Source organism: Melospiza melodia, chromosome 3 (genome assembly GCF_035770615.1).
Source record: "Melospiza melodia melodia isolate bMelMel2 chromosome 3, bMelMel2.pri, whole genome shotgun sequence".
Taxonomy (NCBI): Eukaryota; Metazoa; Chordata; class Aves; order Passeriformes; family Passerellidae; genus Melospiza; species Melospiza melodia.
This window is the reverse complement of record NC_086196.1, coordinates 11769866-11792994: the sequence shown is the minus strand read 5'-3', so window position 1 is coordinate 11792994 and position 23129 is coordinate 11769866. Positions and strand designations below refer to the sequence as shown.

At 39.0% G+C, this 23129-nt stretch overlaps 1 long non-coding RNA gene across 1 annotated transcript in view; it reads left to right on the top strand.

Annotated features, from left to right (window-relative positions):
- Window positions 1-22153, top strand: part of LOC134416663 (uncharacterized) — a 40653-nt gene extending 18500 nt beyond the window's left edge. The window contains exons 2-3 of the long non-coding RNA XR_010027315.1: window positions 1819-1952; window positions 21919-22153. This is a non-coding gene — a long non-coding RNA (uncharacterized LOC134416663). The remainder of the gene's footprint in view (window positions 1-1818; window positions 1953-21918) is intronic.
- The last annotated feature ends 976 nt before the right edge of the window (window positions 22154-23129 follow it).

Below are 23129 nucleotides of genomic sequence, written 5' to 3'. Positions count from 1 at the left end.
TGATGCAAGGACACCATAGGGGATGGGCCCAGAAGTGGCAGGGGTCTCCCTAGGCTGGGAATGAAGGAGTTTTACCATCCAGGACTTGTTCCATCACCTCCAGCAATGATTCCTTCTAAGAAGCCTATTCCTTCCCACCCAGAGGTAACAGGTGTGGGGCCCTGACTCCTCAAAGAACACTGACTTTGTCAACAGCTAAGATACTGCCAAGAGAAAGAAAATCTCTCTAGAAGAATGGTCACTTTCATTAAACAGAAAAAAATTCTGCTGGAAATTTGGCTACAAGCAGAGAGTGTCTACACATGGAAGTAGGAAAAAATGAAAGTGAGTAGCATAGGAGAAAATTCTCTTAATATCTGTGGAACATAACAGAGGTCACATCTATCAAACAACTCTAATTAATTATTGATTCATTATGATGTATTTCAACATTCAGTGAAAAAAAACCTCTCACTGACCTCAAAAGATGCCAAGCTGAACTCAGTGAAGGATTAAATAATCCCCATGTCATTTAGCCAGTAACATTTTGAGAACTAAGGTTTAATTTGCTTTCTAACAAAAACCACCAGGTATAACACACAGAGTCATTTATTTTCTAGTAAGACCCACCAGATCTAACACAAAGAGAACCATGTTATAACTCTCCTTTCTTCAGCTTGAGACACACCATTAGTGAATGTGTAAATGTGTGATACTTGAGGTGTAAGAAATGATACTGCACTAGAAAGGGCAAAAATTAGAGTTCACAGCTCTGGGAAGGGCAATTATTCTGTTGCTTCTTGAATGTATTTTTTTTCATCATATTTTCCTAAAATGACTGTGCTATTAATTAAAAGAAAGAGACAGGATGCCATTTCTGTAACTGTGGTTAGCACAAGCCATAGCTCTGCCCATGCAGCTGTGTCCCAAGCTAGAAGGAAACAATACTTTGGCACTCAAGAGCAAAGAGTCTTGATTAAAAAACTCATGGTTTAACCTCTGGTTTGCTAACCTTAGGTTTTAAATGTAAGGGGGAAATATCTTACCATTATAGTTTTATTGAATCAAGTGGATGCAGTCAACAGAGCAATGTTTTTTATGTGATTTTGTGTTGTGGTACCTTCTAATTGGGAAGTAAAAACTGAAATATTGCTTCTATCTGAGGTTGGGGCCAGAAATCCTACTAAATCAAATCTATCCAGATTTCTCTGCTAATCTTATGCTTTTGCATCTGATGAACTACAACTCAGGATAGTTAGCTTTGTTCAGACACTGACAGTATGGAACTTTTCGTGGCTTTCATGGTTCTTCTGATCTTTTATCTATTCTTTGATTAAATGTATGTTACTCATAACACCCAGCTTTAAAATGTCCCTGTATTTCTTCCATTAGTAGGTTTGTCATAGTTGAGCTGGAATTTCTGCCAGGTGGAAGTACCCTATCCATTGTCTACTCTAAAATGGTTTATACTGTGTGGAATTAACTTTCCATTATCACAATCCAGGGTTAGCAGTGTCTTTCACAATCTCCTGTTCTTCCTTGTTACCCTGATATAAAATCATCTTTCTGGATCATACACGAGGAATTCAGGTGTCACAGAAGTCAGAACAGAGTTGCCAAAGAGACAGAGGAGACTGACAGCACTCCCTGTTGGGGCTCAAGTCCTTGCCTTAGTGCTGTGTGCCACAACAAGCTCCTCTCTGAGCTGGTGTCCAGTGTGTAAAAGCTGGAAATAGATAACTGTGCTTATCCCAGTCTCTTTCTTTCTTATGTGGGCTCTGTGGGTTTAGCTCACTATGCTAGCTGAACCTTGCTGAACTAATCTGTTATTGTTTTCAGGACAATGATTGCTGTCTGAGCAGGCTGGCCTCGTAGGGACAGGTTTCAAGTGGCTGCTGTGTGGGATACTGGCAGGGCCTGAAGGAGATGCTCAGCACCCAGCATTACAGGATTCTGCTTTCTTCTTGACTTTGGTGAGTCTGCCTGGGTGAATGAGGCATACCTGTGGGAGTTGTAAAGTATGTTGCTAAATTTATTTTTGGTGTTTCTTTAAAAAAATCTTCTGTGTCTGTTGCCAAACATAAGACGTTTGTTTTCAGACTCTAACTTCTCAGGTAAAGCTGTCATGTTTATTCTGACTCACTACATCAACACATAAACATGAGGTCTTTGTTTACATTTATTGCTCTTTGTGTATCTTTATATAGCCTGGAAAAATTTTTCAAGGCTTTATTAATTTCCAATGTATGAAAGAATGAGGGAAAAAAAGTGTCACTATATAACCTAATCTGAGAAGTTGTGTTTGAGCTATGTGTTGGCTGTGACACAGTTAAACCTGAGGCAGGTTTGGGTTTGCATTTTCTGGTGTAACTAACAGCCTAGCTTTGACCATCACTTGACATTAAAAATAATTTTCCACTTTTCAACACGAAAGCTGTGAGTAATCCCTGAAATGAGTGTTGCCTGTGTAGTGCATTTGAGGAATGGTTTGGGGCAGGTTAGCTTGCATTCACAGGTTCTATAATCTATCATCCACTTTGCAGTGCTTTAATGTACTAACATTTTCACAGGCTGCCGACAGTGGCTCTCTGCTCAGATTAACCACAAGCTCATTCTGCTTCACCACGATTTGACCTCTCTGATGAGCAGCACGTTAATGTGTTTGCAGACTGTGTATGTATATTTGGCTATAGATGTGTCAAGACATGCACAGCACAGAAATTGTTTTTATTTTTAAATGTGTTTGGTTTTGACTGTGATCTGGCTGGTCATTTATTACTGGTAAATGATTTTTGTGGTGTCAGATAGTCACTTGTGGAGTGTTAAATATTGGCCTGCTGTTTTCAAAAAACCAAAGATTATTTATGGAGGGTGTTACAGAATCAGGTCAGAAAAGACTTTGCCAGGTCATCTAGTCCTGCTGTGTTGCCTTAAGGTGGGTAGTCTGAACCACTTAGTCCTCCCAATGTCTGCTCCAGCTCCCTCCTGGTATCTTGTCCTGCTCCCTGCTGTCTGACTGTGGGTGCTCAGCATGCTGTGACTCACATCTTATTGGAATGGACCTCTGTTTATTTCACAAAGGTCAGCTGCAGGCTTGTGGAAACCAGATGAACTCTCCTGCTCCATCTCATTGACATAGAGAGAGGCAGAGCAGGCAGCTGAAGGTCAGCACTGAGCTAGAACAGCTGAAGCTCTCTGCCATGGCATCTGCATTCACATCCTTGGCCTGGGGTTGTAATGGCTGAGTTTGGGCACCTGCTTGTCATCTGCACCAGGTCCTTCACACTGACCTCAGCAGAGGCTGTTCTGAACTGAGGAGCAAGCTGATCCTGCCATCCATTAAATTAGTACCTGCAAGCAGCCCCTATGACTGGATAAATGACCAGATGTTTGAGGGAGACTGTAGCATGCCACAGGAATGTGTGTTCTCACCCAAGGCACCAGCCACTCAGGGTCTTTGCCATGCACTGCAAGGCTGGCACCTCCAGAGGAGGATGAGATCTCTCCCCAGATCAGTGCTGGTGAGGGATGTGGTCACTTCCAAATGCTCTTGCAGTTCTCTCCTTCCTTATTAACCTCTCCACACTGAAACATGCTGGGCTGTTGTTGGCAGCACTTTCTCCCAGTGATGGGCAGGAGGAAAACCTGGATGTCCATCTTGCCAGCCTGTCGCAGAGTGCCAGGTGGGCTGCATTCTGTTGCTGTGCTCTGTGGTGCCCAGGTCTGTGGGGAGGTTGGGCTGAGGCTAAGGCCAGGCCTAAAGATACACCCCTTACATAATACCTTCTTATCCAGCCTGGTTTTTAATTTTCATTGCTGTAGTTTCAAAGGAGTTTGTCCAAGTGCTCAAAGAGCACTCCCAGGAGCTCCTTCAGGGGTTTCAGATGGTTTATTTTTGAAGAGCACTTTCTCACTAGCTTAGACATGAGACATGCAAAGGTAATGTGCTCCTCTTCCTTTCTGTCTGTTTTTTCCCCAGCATGTAGAAACTTGTTATCAGTTTCACTGTGCAGATGAAAAACTATATCTTGAGCAACCTCTATAAATGTCACAGAGATAGTTTTTTTCAAGTGTTTACTGAGAACATATTGTGTTTAAGTGTCTCTATCATAAATACCTTTTTGTTAATCTTTCACCCTCACTAAATCTATTACAAGCTTTAATCAACCTTTCTAAGCAGTAATAAAATGTTATCAGCAGTTAGCAAAGATTATAAGTGACAGACTCTAATGTTTTTTAATGACTGTCATTATTTAAAAGGTTTTTTGTTTTTTGAACAAGTTTTACAGAAAAATAATTAGATCCATCGCATACATTTGAAGAGAGGGGAGTGTAACTCCTTGGATAGTTTACTCTCAAGAAGTGTAATTTGTAAATAATTACTTAAAAAGAAATAAACCAAGAAGCTAGAGCTGAATTGAAATTCAAGATCTATTTAGGCAAATGCAGGCAGAAGAGAGCGTGCTTTATGCTTAAAAGGCAAGATATTCCCCAGATGAATACACACAGTTCAAATTTTTCACCTACAGGTCAATGAGACCTGAAGTCTGAATTTCCAAGTCTACAGCACCTTCTTTATCATCTTGCTACATTGTTGCACACATAGGCTTTGTGAAACTATTACCTTGTATTATGCAAATTATTTTTCCTTTTTAGAAACAGTCAATACTGTTTTACTTACATGACATGTTTCTACAACTGGAGAAGTGAAAGGTTTGAAATAAATGAAGGTGAGAATTTCTTGGTCTCTCTAAAGTTTAAACATTTTGGGTGGGTTTCTGTAAATTTGTTTTATTTTGTTTTGTTTGATTAGGTTTGGTTTGTAAGGGAATATCATCCAAACACTATATTCTGGATGAATTTCAGTATTGATGTACTCAAACATGATATATTTCCATGAATTCTCAATGCTGTGACTATATTTTAGTTCTTACTGTCCTGATCCAGGTTGTTGCTGAATCTGGAGAAGATGCAGCCCTAGGTTTAGCACAAGATAAATTTGGTATGTGCTCCACACGTGGTGTTCAGGCAGCTGTCCTACACCTCCTGTCTCATCTACCTATGCCCTGTGATGCAGCAGCTTCCTGCCTCCAGGTTCTGCTGTGTCCCTGAAGCCACAGAAGTTTTTACTGCACCGCTGGTACAGCCCTTGGGCCTTAAGAGGACCAGAGCCAGGATCTATTCTTGGGCAGCAGTCCAATGACATCTTCTTCTCCCCTTTTTGTTTTCCCTCCTGTTGTATGACCCCCAGACATGTGCCAGTAGAGAAAGGCCACCTATGAAGCAGCACAGCAAATACTCATAGTGAATATATCTACAGTACTCTCAGATACTTGCTTGTGCCACAAAACTGAAATCCTCACCAGCACCAGGCAGGGAATGCTTTGTAGTTTAATGTTGTTTCATGCCCAGTGAATGCTCACTGCTGACCTGCTTTCAGAGGGTGTAAAAAACATCTGTGCAGGTGTTGAGGTCTTATGGAAGTGTTCCCAGAAGCAAGCACGCATGCACACACAACCACACTCCTTCAATCCTTAGGCTAAGTGATCAGTTTAAGCACAAGTGTGGGCCAAATCAGATTAGTGTAACTGAGCTGGACCTTAGCTTTGCAGTTGCAGACCTCATCCTCAGTCTGCTTTTAAGCCTCAAAACTGAAGCTCATTGCCCAAGTACACCCTTTTCCCTCATATCCATTTTCCTATTGCTCAGCATGTGGATCAGCTATGCACTCAAAATGCACTTGCAAATGATTATTAATTTCTGTGTATTTTTTGAAAAGCTTGGTTTATTTCTTGTGGTGGGTTTCTGTTGGCCAGTGTAGATGTTGACTCTTTATTCCTGTCATCACCTCTTAGACATTTCTAGAATGTTATGCTGACTGCCATTTTTTTTGTCTCTAGTGATCTCTGTTTCTGCATATCCCAGAAACTTTCTTGTTTAACTCTGTTAAAAAAAGAATGAAATGTTTAAAAAAATTACACTGATTTTTAGCTCCTTAGTAAACACTACATGGTGAACTTTTTCTAAGCAAACTAGGCATTTTTAGCAATTAATTTCTTTTTTCAAACTCTCCATTACTCTGGAGAAGGATGTGCATCCTAAAAATTTTATAAAGTAAGCAGAAAACCCAACTCGAAAGGACTGACAGTGTTTAAAGTTAGCATTTGCAGTATATCTGCAAGAAGCAGCAGCAATGTTTAAATGGGAAATGCCAGACTATAAATTCTTTTTCAGCTAGATTATATGCAGTACAAGTGTTGACTTTCAATTTATACCTTTGATATGATTCATTGAATGTTCTGATTCTTACTTTATTTGTCCTGTCTTCAGCAAAATGGATTGAATATTGGGTTATCCAACCATGATGCGTTGTCTCTGTGCCTCAGATGTTATATTGGTGAAATCTTAGCGTCTGGCACTATCTAAGAGGAGTATAAAAATTTGATTTGGTCTGCAGCCAGTTTTCCTCCCACTCTGGAACAATGATGGAACATCTGGAGAACGCTGTATTCATTAACCCAAATCCTGAACACTTCACATAATACCTGATCCTGTAAGAATCTGCTTAGTTTTCCAGCCTGTGCAATTTGTGCTGGATGCAGCTAGAGCATATTTAGTCAAAGGACTTTGTCTCTTACGTTTTTGAGCTTTTATGTGACATTATGTTTTGTCATAATTGATGATAACAAGATTCCCATTTGTTTTCTGATTTTAAATGCCTGTTATATGCATGGTGGCTCACTCTATTCTCTCTCCTCCAGAAATTTCTCTTTATTTGTCATTTGTATTTTCAGCTGGAGACCTTGGGGTTTTATTTTACCCACGGTCTCAGCTGAAGCCATATGCCAAGAGGCCTCTTAACTTTCGTGAGGATGGATCTTGGAATATCAGACTGGCACAGTGTGCCACCTTTATTGTTTTTCCTGCTTTCATAATCTCCCCTTCTCACAGTGACAGATGCACACCAGTATTGTGACTGTCAGAATAGCCATTTTCCTCCTGGGGTTTGATGCTGTGCTCTGGCCAGCTGCTGTGGGGTATACAAAAGGGATGCAGTTGGTACATCCCAAGGTTTGAATATCCCCTGTGATTTTACATTCTGTGCTTGCCTAAGAAAGGGATTGTGTTGATGTCTTCTCATGACCTCAGATCCTCTGCATGGATTCAACTTTTGATGAGACTAAATAAAGGTAAACTCCTTAACTGCTTTTTTAAAATGACTGTCCTAATGCAAAACATGGGAGCTTATCTGTCTGTTATAGGAAAGGAGGAAGGAAGCAGTGGTTAGAGAACACTGGAACTTTTTTCTCTCTTTATAGTATAGGTATGATCTGTGCTTGACCTTGTGCAAGTCACACAGGCTGAAATCCAGAAAACACTTATGCACCTAAATCCCACTGTGGGTTTTAGCCACTTGGATAGGAGAAAGGCCCAAATTTAAAAAAAACCTAAGGTTTTCAGAGCACCTAATCTGCAAAATGCACTTGGAGGCTCGTAGTTTTCTTCAGCAGGCTGTCATGAGAACAGATGTACCACGTTTGTAACATGTAAGCCACTCATCTCTATTAAGGCCAAATGCTGAATCAAAAGGACATAAAAGTCTATGTTATCCCACTGCCCACCTTTTCTTCTGGTGTTTTTAAAAAGTATCATTTGCTAGTAGGATTTGGCAGAAATGGAAGAGGATTTGAGACCAAACCTGAAAATTCTATCTCTGCATTTCATTGATACAGCCTCCAAAGATTTATATAAAACAACTCAGATTGGCCATTCTTCAAGGCCTTGACATCATTATTGCTGATAGAGTTAAGGCCATTAGCTGGGTGCCATAAAATACTTAGTATCTCACATCTTCAAAGCAATGTACAAATATTAACTAATTAATCTTCAAAATAGCCTTACCTCCACACCCCACAGTCAACCCTGATTAAAAAGTGAATATTCCTCCTGCACATATAATCAAGGCTCAGAGCTTTATGCTCTAAGAGTGTAATTGACTCGTTCCTTGTTTGTGATTTTGAAAAACAATTCAGAGTAGTTCAAAGGATGCAGAGCCAGAGGGAAGGTCAGTAGCAGTGTTCAGGTATGGAGTGGGAAGTGCTTCCTCTCCAGACATCATCAATATTTCTGGACTTTAGCTTTCTTTTCAGTTTGATATGAGAGAGAAAATATTTATGGTACAAAATGCTGTGCCTAGCAAGCCTGAACTATAGTGACAAGAATGGTACTTTACCATACATTTTAGGTACCTAAAATTTCAGCTTGCCATTGCTCAGTGTTTTTATTGGTGTGCAGAAGTGCAGCACAAGTCAGTTCACTTGCTTCACTTCTTTCCTGAGCGTGGACCCATCACTGGACCCGTCCAGTTACAAAGTGTAATATTGAAATTGATGGATAGTGCAAAATTAGGGGAAATTTCTGTACTTTAGAAAGGTATTATTGATTCATCTCAGATGAGGTTGTGTCTCTTAAATCTGACTCTAAGAACAGATATATTGGAGATGCTTCATCACAATTGATTTGTCTTGTGCCAGTGTGACAGTGACATTTAAAATAAAACCACTTTGTGACCACTTATTGAAAATTGTTCTCATCAGACCTGGATGCTGCTGCATGAGTGAGACTCTTCAAAGAGTTTTTACTACTTTTAAATGTTTTGGTAGAATAGGGGTATACAAAATCCCATTGTGATAGCCATGTATTTACATCTGAAGCATCTCAATAAATAAATACTAATAAATATCAAAAATAGCCTCAAGCTGTGCCAGTGGAGGTTCAGGTTGGATGTCAAGAGGACTTTTTTCACTGAAAGGATGGTTTAACATTGAGGGTTGTCCAGGGAGTTGGTGGAATCATCGTCCCTGGAAATGATAAAGAAATGACTGCACTTGGTACTGTGGTTTAGTTGGATTGGTGGTGTTAGGACAAAGGTTGGGCTTGCTTGATGGGCTTGGAGGTCTTTTCCAACCTTAATGATTCCATGATTCTGTGTGGGAATAAGAATGTCCAGACTGCAGCCAGCCTCAGGCTTACAGATTCTGCATGTGGCAGAAGGCGGGTCAGTGGCCCTGTGGGTCAGTGCAGGGAAGGGGGGGATTCAGGATCTATAATCCACTTACAAATCTGTGGGATCAGTCAGCTCTAGGATCACGATGCTGCAAAAATTTGCTACCCTTGTGCTTATCCTTGATTTTAGAGCCTGGGTACTCTGTGTGCTGAATATTAGACCTTTTTTTTTACTGCAGATTCATGTTGATATCTTGTCTGGCTGAGATCTGAGACTTAAAAGATGCCTTTTTTTTTTGTTTGCTTGAGAGCACAGTCCTCCTGAATTGAGGAGAAGGTTACTCTGTTCACTCTGTTGCAGCATCTGGTTAGTTCTTTTCTACTTCATGCTTTAAGGATAAACATTTCAGGTGCTGAAGTCTGTTGCTGCTGGGGATCAGAGATTATTGTTGTACATGAATTTTAAAAAAAGTCTCAAGTCAGGCAGTTGAAAATTGTGTAGCTGAGTTGGTGGGCGTGGATAACTGCATCAAGAGATGAAATGTAACTTTTGTATGCAGCAAGTTTAGGCAACAGCATAGTTGCATTGTGACCATGGTGTTTGGTCTTTGGGGGCTTGGCTTGGGACTGTGAATTACCATTGCAGTGCCTTTATCAGCAAAATGCTGTGTACTTGCCAGCCCAATAGTGTTCTGATTGTCTAGACAAATAAAGCACCATGTATATCTTCTTGAAAAAACAGAGTTTTAAAGATCACAAAGCAGTTCTAGTAATGAATAATATTTATAGAAAACCCAGCAAATTGGAACACTTGATAAGGTAATAAAATACGCTGCATGAAATTCAAGTGTGGTTGGTTAAAAGAGTTAAAAATAATGGATTCTTGCTATGCTCAAATTGAGTTTAGTTTCCAAGATATGCCTGGTCCTGCTTTTGAATATTAAAAATTCAACATTTGTCCCATAACCACTTCAGCTCAGTTCAGCACACCTGGGTGCATGCCACAGTGGGATTAACTCTGATTTAATCACTAAGGAAAATGGTCTTTTCAGGTCAGGACTGAGGTCATGATTAGACTGTAGATAGAAAATTATTCCTCCTCTCTCTGAATCATGCTTATTTACAGTATCAGGTGGTGTTCACTCATGTCTCCTGATTTCATCATTGAAATGCTAATACTCATTCATCAGTGTCACTGATACTCCATGTGTGTGTGGGAGCATGTTTTATATTCTCCAATAGGCATTGCAATATAATTTTCAAAGGTAGACCTTTGTTAATACATTAGGTAGCTCTATATATTTAATAAGGTCAATGGCTTCAGTGGACATTAAGTTTCCATCCATTGTAATAATATTGAGTCTTTGTATTTAGCTTGTCTTTAGTGAAGCCAGAAGGTGCATATGTAATGGTCTAAGCAACTGTAAAGCATAAATAAAACATAAATTCTTATGTTTGTGTTGAAATGTTAAATGTTCACATGTCATAAACATCCATGTACCAAGGATGCTCCAACAGTATGAGTGAACTGCTTGTCTACTCTGCTTCTGGTTTACATCTTCCCATAGCCTTTTCAGCAAGTAATTGATTAAAATATATATATTTGACAAGGACAGCATTCTTATTAGAAATTAGCTAAATATTTTAAGATAAAATATTGGAAACAAGTTGAAAAGCAGCAGAAGGTAATAGCTGTAAAATCTTTTAATCCTTGCTGTCACCTTGCTATCACTTTCCTGGATCTGTTTTGGTATAGAAATATCCAGAGGCTCTGTCTCTCACAGCTCCTCTACTCCTGCAGACAATTACATCAAAAATAGATGTCATTTCACTCAGCTCTTTGGATGTCTCCTAGTATCAGCTTGGTGATTCTCACCTTAGGATTTAACATCCTCTGCAATGCTAGAGACAAGCTGGATGTGATATGGAGACAGGTTATAGTGTGTTTCTTCCACTGGCCTACTCATCTGCATACAGAATATAACTGATTTTCACTGGCATTTCAGGATTTTGAGACATGGTGCACTCATCAAATTATATTTGATTCCAATCTGACATGTGAGGTTAATCACTACCACCTACCTTTGTAGAGGGATGTCTCAAAAAGTGTGTAGTTCCAGGCAAAGTGGAAGCTGGATGTATTGTGGAACCTGGATGAAGATAATATCAAAATTTATTAAAACTGTGGCTGGAAATAGTAAGAATGCAAGAAAACCAGGGCTTCAGCAACAATGTCCATGAAAATGGAAGATAAATTGGTGGAGAACTTAGTAGACCATAGATGAGTGCACTGTGACTGCTCAAAGTCTAAGCTCATTTTCGAGACATACTTAGCAATCCTCAGAGAGACATAAGCACTGCTGGGGCATGATTGGTGTCACCCTGAGGCTGACATCTGATTTCAGATTAGTGTAGCCTCTGTTCCTCTCTAATGACTGGAGTCTAGCCTGCTGCATCAGGCACAAACACTTTATAAACAATCAGAAATAGGTGAGGTGATTTGTGCTCTGATCATGCTGGAGACACAGCACATGATTTTCACCTATTCCACTGCGAAGGGAGGGTCTGAAAGAACTGTTTTGTGCTGGTAAATAAAAAAGGAGAGAAACCCTCGACAAAAGGCCAGGTGGGTTTTCACAGTATCTGGAACACAGCAACATGAACTTCCCAACAAACAGTGCAGTTTATTTTCTTTTTATTGACATCAAAGAAATTTTGCTGCTGCATCTGGTGAGGGAGGGTACAGAGCTGGGACCAGAATTTCCATTTTGGAGCCCTTATTAACCTCCTTTTGGAACAGGTGAAGAGCAGCATGCAGGTGTTGCTGGAGAAATAAATCCAACATTAAATATTGCACATGTATCTTTGCATTAGTCCTGCTCACATATACTTGAGGGACAGTGTGTGTGTTGAACTCTGTGCTTTTTCTTAGGCAAAAACCAGTAACTTGGGCACTCATGTCTACCTCAGGCCCCATGAACACCTAATAGAAAACATAATCCAGTTTTGTCATCCAAATCAGAACGAGCATTTTTTTAAAACTGGCAGAAAAAAATGTTCTTGGTTTGTGAGTGTACAGTTGTTTGAGAGGTATTTGATAACAGGAGACTTATTTTTCTTCCTTCCCCAGCCTTTAGTTTCTGTAATGGATTTTCTGCTCACATGTATCTTGGGCTCATCTGAGCCAGGGTCAGCAGTAAGCACTTAGAGCAGCACGGCTGCAGTGCCTCTGAAAGCCTTCCTGCGGCTCTTTCCTGACATCACAACAATGCAATGCACTGACTCAGGAACTGCTGGTGTTTCAAAGGTGCTCAGTGCTTTAATTTTCATTGCCTGTGATCATTTGCTAAAAAAAAAATCCAAACCATTCTCTTTTGCAATTGGAAAACCTTTTTCAAGTGCAGCCATGTGTTCCTGGGGTGCTTGGATGAGTAGCTAGCCCTCTCTTTGTTTGTAGACACGTGTTTAGCTGGAATGAATCTCCTTCCACATTTAACACCATCACAGCTTAAGTAGTATTCCAGAGTAAGGCTCTGTAATCAGACAGCACAGTTTGCTTTGTGCCTAAGAATGGGGAAGAGTACCTGTGCTCTACTGGAATATCTCCTCAATATTGTCAAGGGTAATCTCTTTAAAAATATCATTACTGTACAAGGCAAAAATCAGTCATCAAATTTAATTGTCAAAGAATTTTTATATCTGACTAGCATGCAGATCCAGACTGTGTTAAATACAATCTTCTGTACACAATAGACAGGTAGGGTGTGTAATGGTTTGCTACAATGTATTTTTCACATTGAGTTAGGTAAAATTAAAAACTATAGTAGGTTAAGCAGACTCTTGCTCTGAGAAATGTAAACTATTTTATTCGTATGTGAAGCTGTAGCCAGCTGATGTATTGTAAAATTGTACTTTCCTTTTTCTGTCTTTAGTACAACCACTGCATGGCAAGTGCTTGCATGCTGCAGAAATGAGGACCATTTAAATATTTAGCTGTCTTACACCTTGATGTTTCTCTGCCTGGGACTCTTATACCTGAAGGCATATGTTCCCAGAGATCTTTTTTGCCCTGCAGTTTGTACCTTCCTGTGCACATAGTTACTGACTAGAGAAACATATAGTGGTTCAGCTGCTTGACTTTAAACTTCTGATCCATCCAACAGAACCTGCAGACACAGCAAAATCAAATGTGGGTCTTAGGGTTACTGAATGTTAGTTTATTTTCACGTTTGTTTAGGCCAGATATGCACTGGAGAGGATAACCACAGGTGTAAAGCTCACAGGAGGGTAAAGATACCATGCTCCCAGGTGTTGTGTACAACTAGCACTTTTGCAAACATATTGAGAATGGTTTGTTATGTCTGGGGACCATTTGGATACTGCAGAGGAGTCTCTCTGGCATGCATGCTGCTTGGAGATGGCCCAGGATCCCAGCCCAAGGTGTGCTGTAAACAGGTACATGTGGGACATGTGAACAGCCCAAAGCTGTGGCTCTGTGCACTGAAAGCTACCTGCAATCTTTGCCTTTTTAAAGCCTGGAACTTTTCATAGTTGTTTGGAAGGAAGAAGGAGAGCTAATGTTACATTTGTAAGAAACAGTAAGATCTGCCATGCAGCCTGGCAAAAATTTTAACCTGACGTGCTTTTTTCATGGAGAGTCACCAAAGATGGAGAGGGAGGGCTCAAACGTCAAGAACTGCTATTTACCACAGGGGAAAAAAAAATCCATAAGTGAAACATACATCTCAATGTGAAGCTTTTCATAAAAGGATTGATATATGGTGTGATATAAAAGAAGAAATAAAGGGTTAAACTTCTCCTAAAAAATGTGGAGATTTTTTTAATGCTGTGGCACTTGCAACTTGATTTTCCTCTGTAAAAGTCAAGGTTTGATTATAGTTCCTGCATTATTATTTATAGTTTAACAGTTATACATGCCACGTCCTTGGCTGTGGCATTGCAGTTTGCACCATCTATGTCTGCTTCCTAAATTTATTGATCTCATTAGAAGATAAAAATGACAAAGATAGCTCATAATACTTCTGAGAAATGTAAAACCATTAGCAGGTCATTGTCAAAGTTATAACATGTCCTTTTAAGCTGCTTAGCAAACTGGTGGCAGCCTATGATACAGGGATTAACCTGTGCCAGGAGTGACTGAGAGGATCGCAGTGGATGGTTAATATTCAGCTTGCCTACAAAGCTTTGAAACTGCCTCACAAAATGATACAACAAAGAGATAAACAGAAATATATTAAAAACAAAGGGAACAGAAGTTTTCTTTTCCTGTCCTTTATCCTGGTCTCTGACATTTAAGAAGCAGAATGGGTGTTAGAGCTTCTGAATGAAATTAAGAGTTACTTTTTAAAATTGGTTATATTCCCACTGGGCAAAGGAGCCTCTTAGGCTTTTCTCTGAGTGCAGGCTGACCTTGGCCAAGACCCCAAGCCAGCTTTTTCCTCAGGTGGGACCTTGAACTCTCCTAGAGCCGTGTTTAAGTGCACAGACACACAATACACCACTGTATTTTGAAGCCAGCATTTGTTGCCCCAGACATTCCATGCTGCCCAGGATGCCCACCAGAGCAATGGACATAACAAGACTTGCTACTTTTCTGCAGAGGATCTATACACCTGCATTGTTTTTATTGTTGTTTACATTTCTTCCCTTAGAGAAATGGCTGCAAGTGCTGACTGATTGCTCTGTTACTTACAGAACTGTCTGGATTTACAGAGAAATAATTTAAACTGGCACAACACATACTGCTGTGTAACATTTAGGCTGGAAGGCTGAGTTTTCTGCATTGGTTCTCTGGGATGGAGCAGGATAGGTGGTTAAGGAGAGGAAGATGTCAGCAGAAAGACTGATACCTAATGGGTCTTTTCAGCATCTCACCTGACCCTTCAGTCGCAGTGGAGGGCACGGCATTAGCATGACTCAGTTACTGCCAAATGCCTGTGGGGGTGATGGAGCATGCACAGGTGGGCTCTGACAAGAGGAGTAGGAAGAAGACAGAAAGAATAAAAACCCAAACCCCCATTCATTGTTGTTGAGCATCATGTGACCTGATTTATACCAATGCATTGTTCTCTTTTAGGAGCAATTTATATGCACATTCCAGTAACAAGTAAACAAGCATTAGGGCAATGATGAATTAGCCTAGAGCAACAGTTTACAGATTACACAGCGGAGAATAAGGATAATAACAGTATTAATCATCTCAGTTATTCATTCTATTTTTAACCTATTAATGGCTATTTGTTGATTTTATCTATCAGGCAGTCAGAACTATCAGGAAGGGGACTCTTGATTACCTGTACACAGATCTGTCTCAACAAAACTTGTTTCTGTTTTCTTTTTCTATGTTCATAGCAGTAATTTCAATTTGGTGCAACAGTACACTTTTGGCTGGACCACACATCTATAAATTAGGTGTGATAGTGTTCTATTGTCTAAATCACCAAGGTGGTTTTGGGTTAACTGGTGAGTTTCAAATACTCAGAATACTCCATAATCATGTTGTATAAATATTAATGTATATATGTGTTCTCACCCATTAATTGTCACAGGACAATTGGAGTCTGGTCTGCTAATTTTTGACTATAATAGAAATCCACTTGATTTAGTAAAATAATCTGTAAAGTTTAAAGAGATATTTTCTCAGTCACAGATCTTGTAAATGCTGTCATGGGATGCAGTCAATAAAGAATGAAAAAAAGCTAGTATCTTTAATAAAATTGTTGAGGAAAGCTGAATCAATTTCCTAGACCTTTCTGAGCTTAAAAAAATTGTTTAGTTCTAGTTCAGACTGGAAAAAAAAATCCCATAAATATAAATTCTCCTGCTGAAGACTAAGTTCTAGTGGCTCTGGCTCTGAAAGTTTTTGCTTTTTCTTCCTTCCAGCCACTGGGTCAAGAGAATTCTTCAATTTCCATCATAAGAGCAGCCTCCCAGCTTGACTTCTCTGGAGCCATGCAAAAAACTGATGGCCCCTGATTTTAATACTATCCCATCATTGGTGCTCCAGAGTTATGGGTGTTTCCCATGGGTTTCATCCCAGAATCCTGTAATCCTTTTGCTGAATATCCTTACTTATGAAGGATTAAGGCAAACTTGAAAGGTTGCAGAAAAGAAGAGCAAGAACAATTGAAAGTCTGAAATCCTGCCTGACATTGAGAGATAAAAGAGGATCAGTGTACTTAGATTATCTGAAAGAAGGTTAAGAGATGGCTTGATCATGGTCTCAAAGTCCCAAGCAGAGAAACAGTTTTCCAATATATGGGCAATCTCTAATTTAGCAGACAAAAGCCACAGCAAGGTCCTGTGATTGAATGCTTAATCTGGACAACTTCACACAAGATGTAGCACTTTTGAGATTATAGCAGCTTTTTTTTTTTTTCCTCAGGTATTGTTTGATTCTTAGTAATTTTAAGATTTCAAAACACATTTTTTCTAAAAGCTGTCTGACTTTGACCAGAAATTGTAGGGTCTGTGCAGAAGTCATTGGGTGAAATACGATGGGTATGTGTTGGGCCCAAGGGCAATCTATAGTCATGATTTCAGAGTTTATTAATTCTTTATTAATGAATGTTCCCTACTACTACATAAAATAGCTTCATGTAACATACTATCATTTGCAGTTTTCTAACCTTAGTGTCATTATTCAGAAGCTATCACAGCTGTTTTTGTACCTCTGTGTGCTTAGCCCAAAGAAGAGGAAAGCTAGTTAATACAAAAAGATATTTTTAGCATTTCTGAAAGCTTCTTATGCCAATCCCTGAAAAGAAACAAGAAAATTCTCCAAAAATGCAAATGCTCTGTCTAGAAGCAAGAGTATCATTTTAACTATCTCATCATTATGTGTCACTCCCTATGTATAGTAAGTGCTGTGTGACAGCTGTTTCTGAGAGACAATCGGGGACTTTTCCAATAACTAGGTAATTATATTTCATAATATATATATATTTGTGAGGCATAGGGCTTTATGTGTTTGAAGCACTTAGGAGTCATTAGCTAATGCTCACAGCACCTCTATTGAATAGGTAAGACTATTGTAAGGGCAGATGGTCCTCAAGGCCACATAAAACACTGCAGCCCAAGAAAGAAATAGAGATTAGTACCTTCCCATTTCCAAATTGCACGTTCAAGTCTCCAAACATTGTATTAGATATATAACTACAGGAACAGTGCTTTTAACAGTATGTTCTAACCCTCCATCTCTTGATTTTATTGACCTCCTAAACTAATACATGGAGTAATGCTATGACACTCTACCTAATTTGTCAAGATCAGCAACATTAGCCTCTACAGTTCTTACAAGGTCTTGACCTTACTTACTGAGCTAGTCCTACTGAAATTAAATTGCTGCATGAAAAGTACATTTCATTTAAAATTACTGTGAAGGGGAAGTGGTACTACTTCTTTCAAAGTTTACCTTTATTTAACAGATCAATGGCATTATGGTTTGGCAGTAAAGTCCACGCAGCAGCAGGGACTAAGTGCTTGCTCTGCCAAGTCCAGTCCTTGCTGTTAAAAGAATGCTTTATGAAAGGGTCCACTTAAGAAACTAATAACAGGACAGCATAAATAAAATTTATGAAAGAACTCCCAGACTATTTAGAGTCCATTCTGTCTATTTTTATGTGCAGAAGGAAAGAATATCTGTATGCCACAGATGAATAGCCTTTCACAAGGGATTTCTTGGGCCCAGTACCTGCCCATAGCTTTTCTCTCCTTGACCTTGCATGTCTAACAAAAGCATCTTGGAAGCACATGTAGCTGCTGTGATAGCAATGCAGACTCCAACCAGTTCAGTCTTATTCACAAATAAATCTCATGCATGACGGATTTGGAGGAGGAGCTGATTCCTATCTCATCCAGAAGCTTTCCAGTAACATGTTGTGTGTTCTTATTATGCTTTTCATGGATTTGGGAAAGTGATTGGCAAGGCAAATGTAAAAGACATGGTTAGGTTAGAAATTTGTGGAAGGAAACTATATGTTCAAAGCCTGACCTCTTGTCAGGATTCATTTTGTCCTGAGTTTTGGGCTCCATCAGGCATGGTGGACTTCCTTGCTCCTAGGGATTGTCACTGTACCTTGATGATTAGTCAAAATAACTTCTGAGTAATGGACAAACGGGAAAACAGAAGGATTTCACCTCATAGCCTATCACAAATATATATTGCTATATTTCAGAGTTGGATGGCCAGATGCAAAATCTCACACCAGGACTTTTAATTTTGACCACTTCCGATCAAGACTAATAAAAAAAAAAAACAACCTAGGAAAATGCAAATTCTACTGAACTGCTAATATGTATGTTTTGAATTGCAAAAGGAAAAACCTTACCTCCAAAAAGACCAAGTTTCCTTTTTTTTTTTTTCTGGCAAAAAACCATGCAAATTTCAGAGGGACAAAATATCTGACTCAAAAGAGAGTCTTGTGAAGTCAGCAATATAAAAAAGAAAAGTTTCTTGAAAAAACCAAACAACCAACAAACACAAATTCTGTGTTTAACTATAAAATTAAGTGCAAGGTACAGAGAAGGCAGAAATCACAGATCTGTTACTTTCATTTTTTTAAACTTGCCTCATTCCAGAGAAGTTCTGGTCACCTTGCCACCTAGGCTTATCTCAAAGACTTAGACATGAAGAGAAGTAGAACCCCAATTTTTGCAGAGTATGATGGTTGCATGTGGAAGGATCAAGGACCTATGCAGGCAATGATATACAGAGCAAAAGCAGATCATTAGCCTTGTAATTGAAAAGAAAAATGGAATAATGATATTGTAAAATGCAAGACAACTTTGTAAGATGCACACATTCTCTGCATTTACAAATGCTTATTTAAATGCCATCTATATTATGGTATCATTTTATGGCTTGCCAATGCAGCTTACTGATCATATAAATGCCTTCAAAGGAATCTGATCATTTGCAAAAATCAATAATTACCAATATTCTGCAATTGAAAAGGGCTGGATAATAACCATTCCCTAGTACTTCCTGTAGAAGGGAAACAGAACATTTAGAATTTCTAAAAATGTACATCTAAATTATTTGTTAAACTGCTTGGTAGCATTAGAAGCCCATATATTAGATTTCTTCTAATTTATTATTATTCAGCTCAAGAAAAATTAATAATAATAAAATATTTAAACAGCACAAGAATTGAAAATAGCAGGAGATGATTGAGTTTTTCTACAAGTATCTGGCAGCTATTTTTGAAGGGCAAGTTAGGGTCTGAATATTGAAAATCCATCATTGAACTTTGTGGCTGTGGTGCACACTGAGAAACAATATCTTAGTACCTAGCCAGAGTGCCCTGCTCAGAGACATGAGAATAAGGCAAATCATATACAACTGCTATTAGTCACCACAGTGGCACCATTTACAAGTTTAAGCACTTTGGGTATGGGGAATTTTTTTTCAGAATATTGTATTTCCAGAAGAAGTAGATGTTTTTGTAAAAAAATGACAGTATTCCAATACAAAAACCTTTCCAGAGCTATTAATAAGGAGTTTAATGAAGGGTTCTCAGCTAAAAGACATTATTTTTAACTTTATGACGTAGCTGCTTGATCAAAGATCCTTAGTTCTGTAGTGTGGAGTGTTTTTGGAAGAACTTTTATTTCATGGACCTTATAACACAGGTACCACTAGAAGCTCCAATAATGAAACTTGCAGCACTGTATCATAACAGACTGATTTTTCATATTTATTTAATCCTATTCTTCTGCATCTCTGCTTCTTCATAAGGACTAATTAAAAGCATAAGAGTAACCAGTCAGCTTTTCCAACAGAAAATCATCAGTGAAGTCCCTCAAAGATATAAGCAAGAGACAGTCAGTAGAAGAGCTGGCAAAAGAAATATTGAAATAACAAAGTTTTCAAATAATATAATGGTATTAGAAAAAAAATACATGCTGGAAAGAATTGCAGAGGAGTATGGTGATACTGACTGACTGACAAAATGTCAGGTACAATTCAGTAGTTAGAACTGTAAAGAGATGCTAACATTATATAGTCAGTAGTGGTTTTTGAACTGGCTCTTACCACTCAGAAGGAATATCTGAGGTCTCCAAAACCATCAGCACAGATCCCAACAGTGATGAAGTCAGGAGAGGTTGTCAAGTGTGTGGGACAGCTTCTTCAGAGGGAGATAAAATAGGCTGTGGGTGTTTGATATGAAAGGAGCAAGTGAAGGGAATGCCTGAGATCACAGTGCAGGGAGGTGAACACAGAATTATTGTTTAACCCTTTTGGTAACACTGGACCTAGAAAGCACCATAGGTAAACCACTGGATAGCAGGTTTGAAACAAATATCAGGTGTGTAGTTGAGCTGTGCAGGTCATTATTTCATGAATGCAAAAGAAGTTTAGACATTCATAGAAAGCTGTTAAACATGTTCGTGGAATAAAAATCCACTGAACTATTAAAATACCTTCTTATCAGAGAGTGCCTAACAACACATCATGAAGGGATGAGTGAGTCAATCAAGAAACTCTGAGTATATATTTGCCCTGTTCTTTTGCCCTTCCTTAGCTCCGTTGCTGGAAATGAGATAAAAGGCTGGAAAAGCTCTTGGTCTCAAGCAGAAAAACTGTTCTCATGTTGAAGGGTACTTTCTGTTGTTCTGCTTTGTAATCTGTATGATATGCAAAGCCCACTTGTGAATGTGTGTGGTAGCTGATGGCAGTTGCTGTGACCACAGTGGGGAGATGCTCAGAGCAGGGCCACTTCTTCCCAGTCACAGCTTCCTCATTGTGCCCCTTGCTGCTAATGAACCTGAGAAGAGAGAGGGGAGTTCAGACTGTCTGTTTCTTACTTGATTCCAGAAAATTTATACCAAGAAATAGTAAAATTATTTTTGTGAAATGGGGAGGTCAATATTTTGTGGTTTGGCTATATTTTTTTCGCCCTGTCCTGATTTAATTTAACCAGGCAGTCCAATTTCAGTAATCCTCATGACTTGTTAGCTCCTTATTTTCTGTTGATGTTTATTCATATTCTCCTGCTTGTAAAATTCACCAGTTCCCTCTCCTTAATGTGTTGATACCAATGTTCAGGGATGATATAAAAAAATCTGGAGGGAAACACGGTCATTTACTCCTTCTTGTCTTGTTTGTTTGCTTCAGAATTACTTGCATTGACACAAATAGACTTTCCTTGTGCACAGCAAGAGATAAGGTTGGGGTTTTCTGCTTTATTTGTTCTGTACCACACATATTTCCCCCACCCACTCCCTCACTTGCTTTTGTACATGCTCACACACAGATGTACTTGCATACTACAAGGTTTCAGAGAATTTCACTCAGTTTAGGAGAATGTGACCAATGTCTGGGATGAAAAGTTTATATTTTCAGCATCACAAGTCATTTCCACTAATCTTACCATCACAGGTGGGTGTTTCTGGGAAGGGTGCTAAAGCACCTAACACTCAGCACTTAAGACACTGAAATACAATTAGTGAAAGCAGTGCTGTGAAAACATGGGGTGTGCCATGTTGTGACAAACTATTTACTGCCTGCAAGGTTTAGCTCCATGTTCAAAAGTAGAGAAGTGATTTAGCTAATAGTGATGCAATTGTCTGTGTTTATCTGCCTATTTCTTCCTGGAAAATGTTGGTATGGCTCATAGCTCTGCCTCATTGCTGTATCTTTGACTACTATTTCTCATATGGGAAGCTGCACACAGATAATTTGGGTGATTTTATGAATAAAGGGATTTTTCTGAGCTTGCTGCATTTTGCTCATGCATTCTCCCAAAGCCGTGTGTCTCTGCTGATAGATGAGTGCATCTGCAAGTTTCAAGATGTGTGGTTTCTGTGGGTGGAGTGGGATGAGTGTGGTGGGTTGAAAGAGGAGAAGAAGAAACGGTCTCCAGCATCAATAAAGTTTCTGGTGCCTCATGAATATCTGTTCTCTTGCAGGTTCTGCTTTTTAAACACTGACCTCAGGAGAAGCTCTGCAGCATGAGAAGGTTATTATGGGATTGGACACCTTGAGTCCCTTGGGGTAAATTGCTACAGTGTCTCAGTTAAGTCCTTGTGTTCTGGTGAAAACAGTGGAGCTTGTTCTCAGTGGTGTAGTATCTGAGCCATCGAGTTTAATGAATCGTTACAAATAGTTTAATCTGCACTTGCAGGTGCTATTAAAATGGACTGTTTGGTGGGTTTTGTATTTTTTTCTCCAAGAGAATTTTCTTACCTTGGAAGAACAGTCTTTCTCAGGCACAATGGTTTAAATATGGAATAGTGGGATAGGTTTTGCTCATTAGAAAGCCTGATGCTGAATTCAATATTCCCTTCTGCTAAACTTACCTCCTCCAGGATTTCAGACTCTAAGTTGCAGAGGATAAAACATAAGGCCCTGGTTAATTGCAAATAAATAGTGCCAGAAAAACATACAGATGGTACCTGAAGTTCATTTCTGAAGACTATCCAGTAAACTATATATAATTTACATGAAAAGTATGTAGAATAAGGAGGAGAATAATTTTTTTTGTGTTTTCTTACATTTGTAAAACAACAAAACAGCAAAAAAAGAAATAATAAATGAATACCCTCTGTCAGTGAAACTTCTTGTCTGGGAAAAGAGCAACCTGTATTTCTGTTTATTTACCTTAATCAAATTAATTAATTTAACAAGTTTGAAAAATTCAGCATTCTGCAGGATACAGGTATAAATATCTGGCAAGTAGAGTGTATATATTAAACTACATCTACTAGGCTAGTAAATATTTTGCTGCATTAGTTTGCTCATTCCCAAGCAATCAGTTGTGAACTCCAGTGTTGTAACGGGTCCACAGGGAACATTTGTGCTTTGGTTGGCACTTAGATTAAATTCATCAAATTATTTTTTTCCTGTTCAAGGCTGACATTTCAGAATTTTTTTTAAAAAGGTTGTGTGCCAACTGCCAAAGTCAATTAATTAAATGGTAAATCTGAAATTTGTAGGGGAAAACTATCATTCCCTTTTGCTGTGTGACCTTGGAAATGTGAACATTTAATCCACAAAACACATGGTTTACCAGAGGGTCCTGATCTGCTTGCACTGAAAGTAAAAAGCAAAGCTTACTGCTATGTTTTGGGAGATTAGGGATTACCTCAAGGATGGCCTTTTACCCTGCATTTTTCTTCTG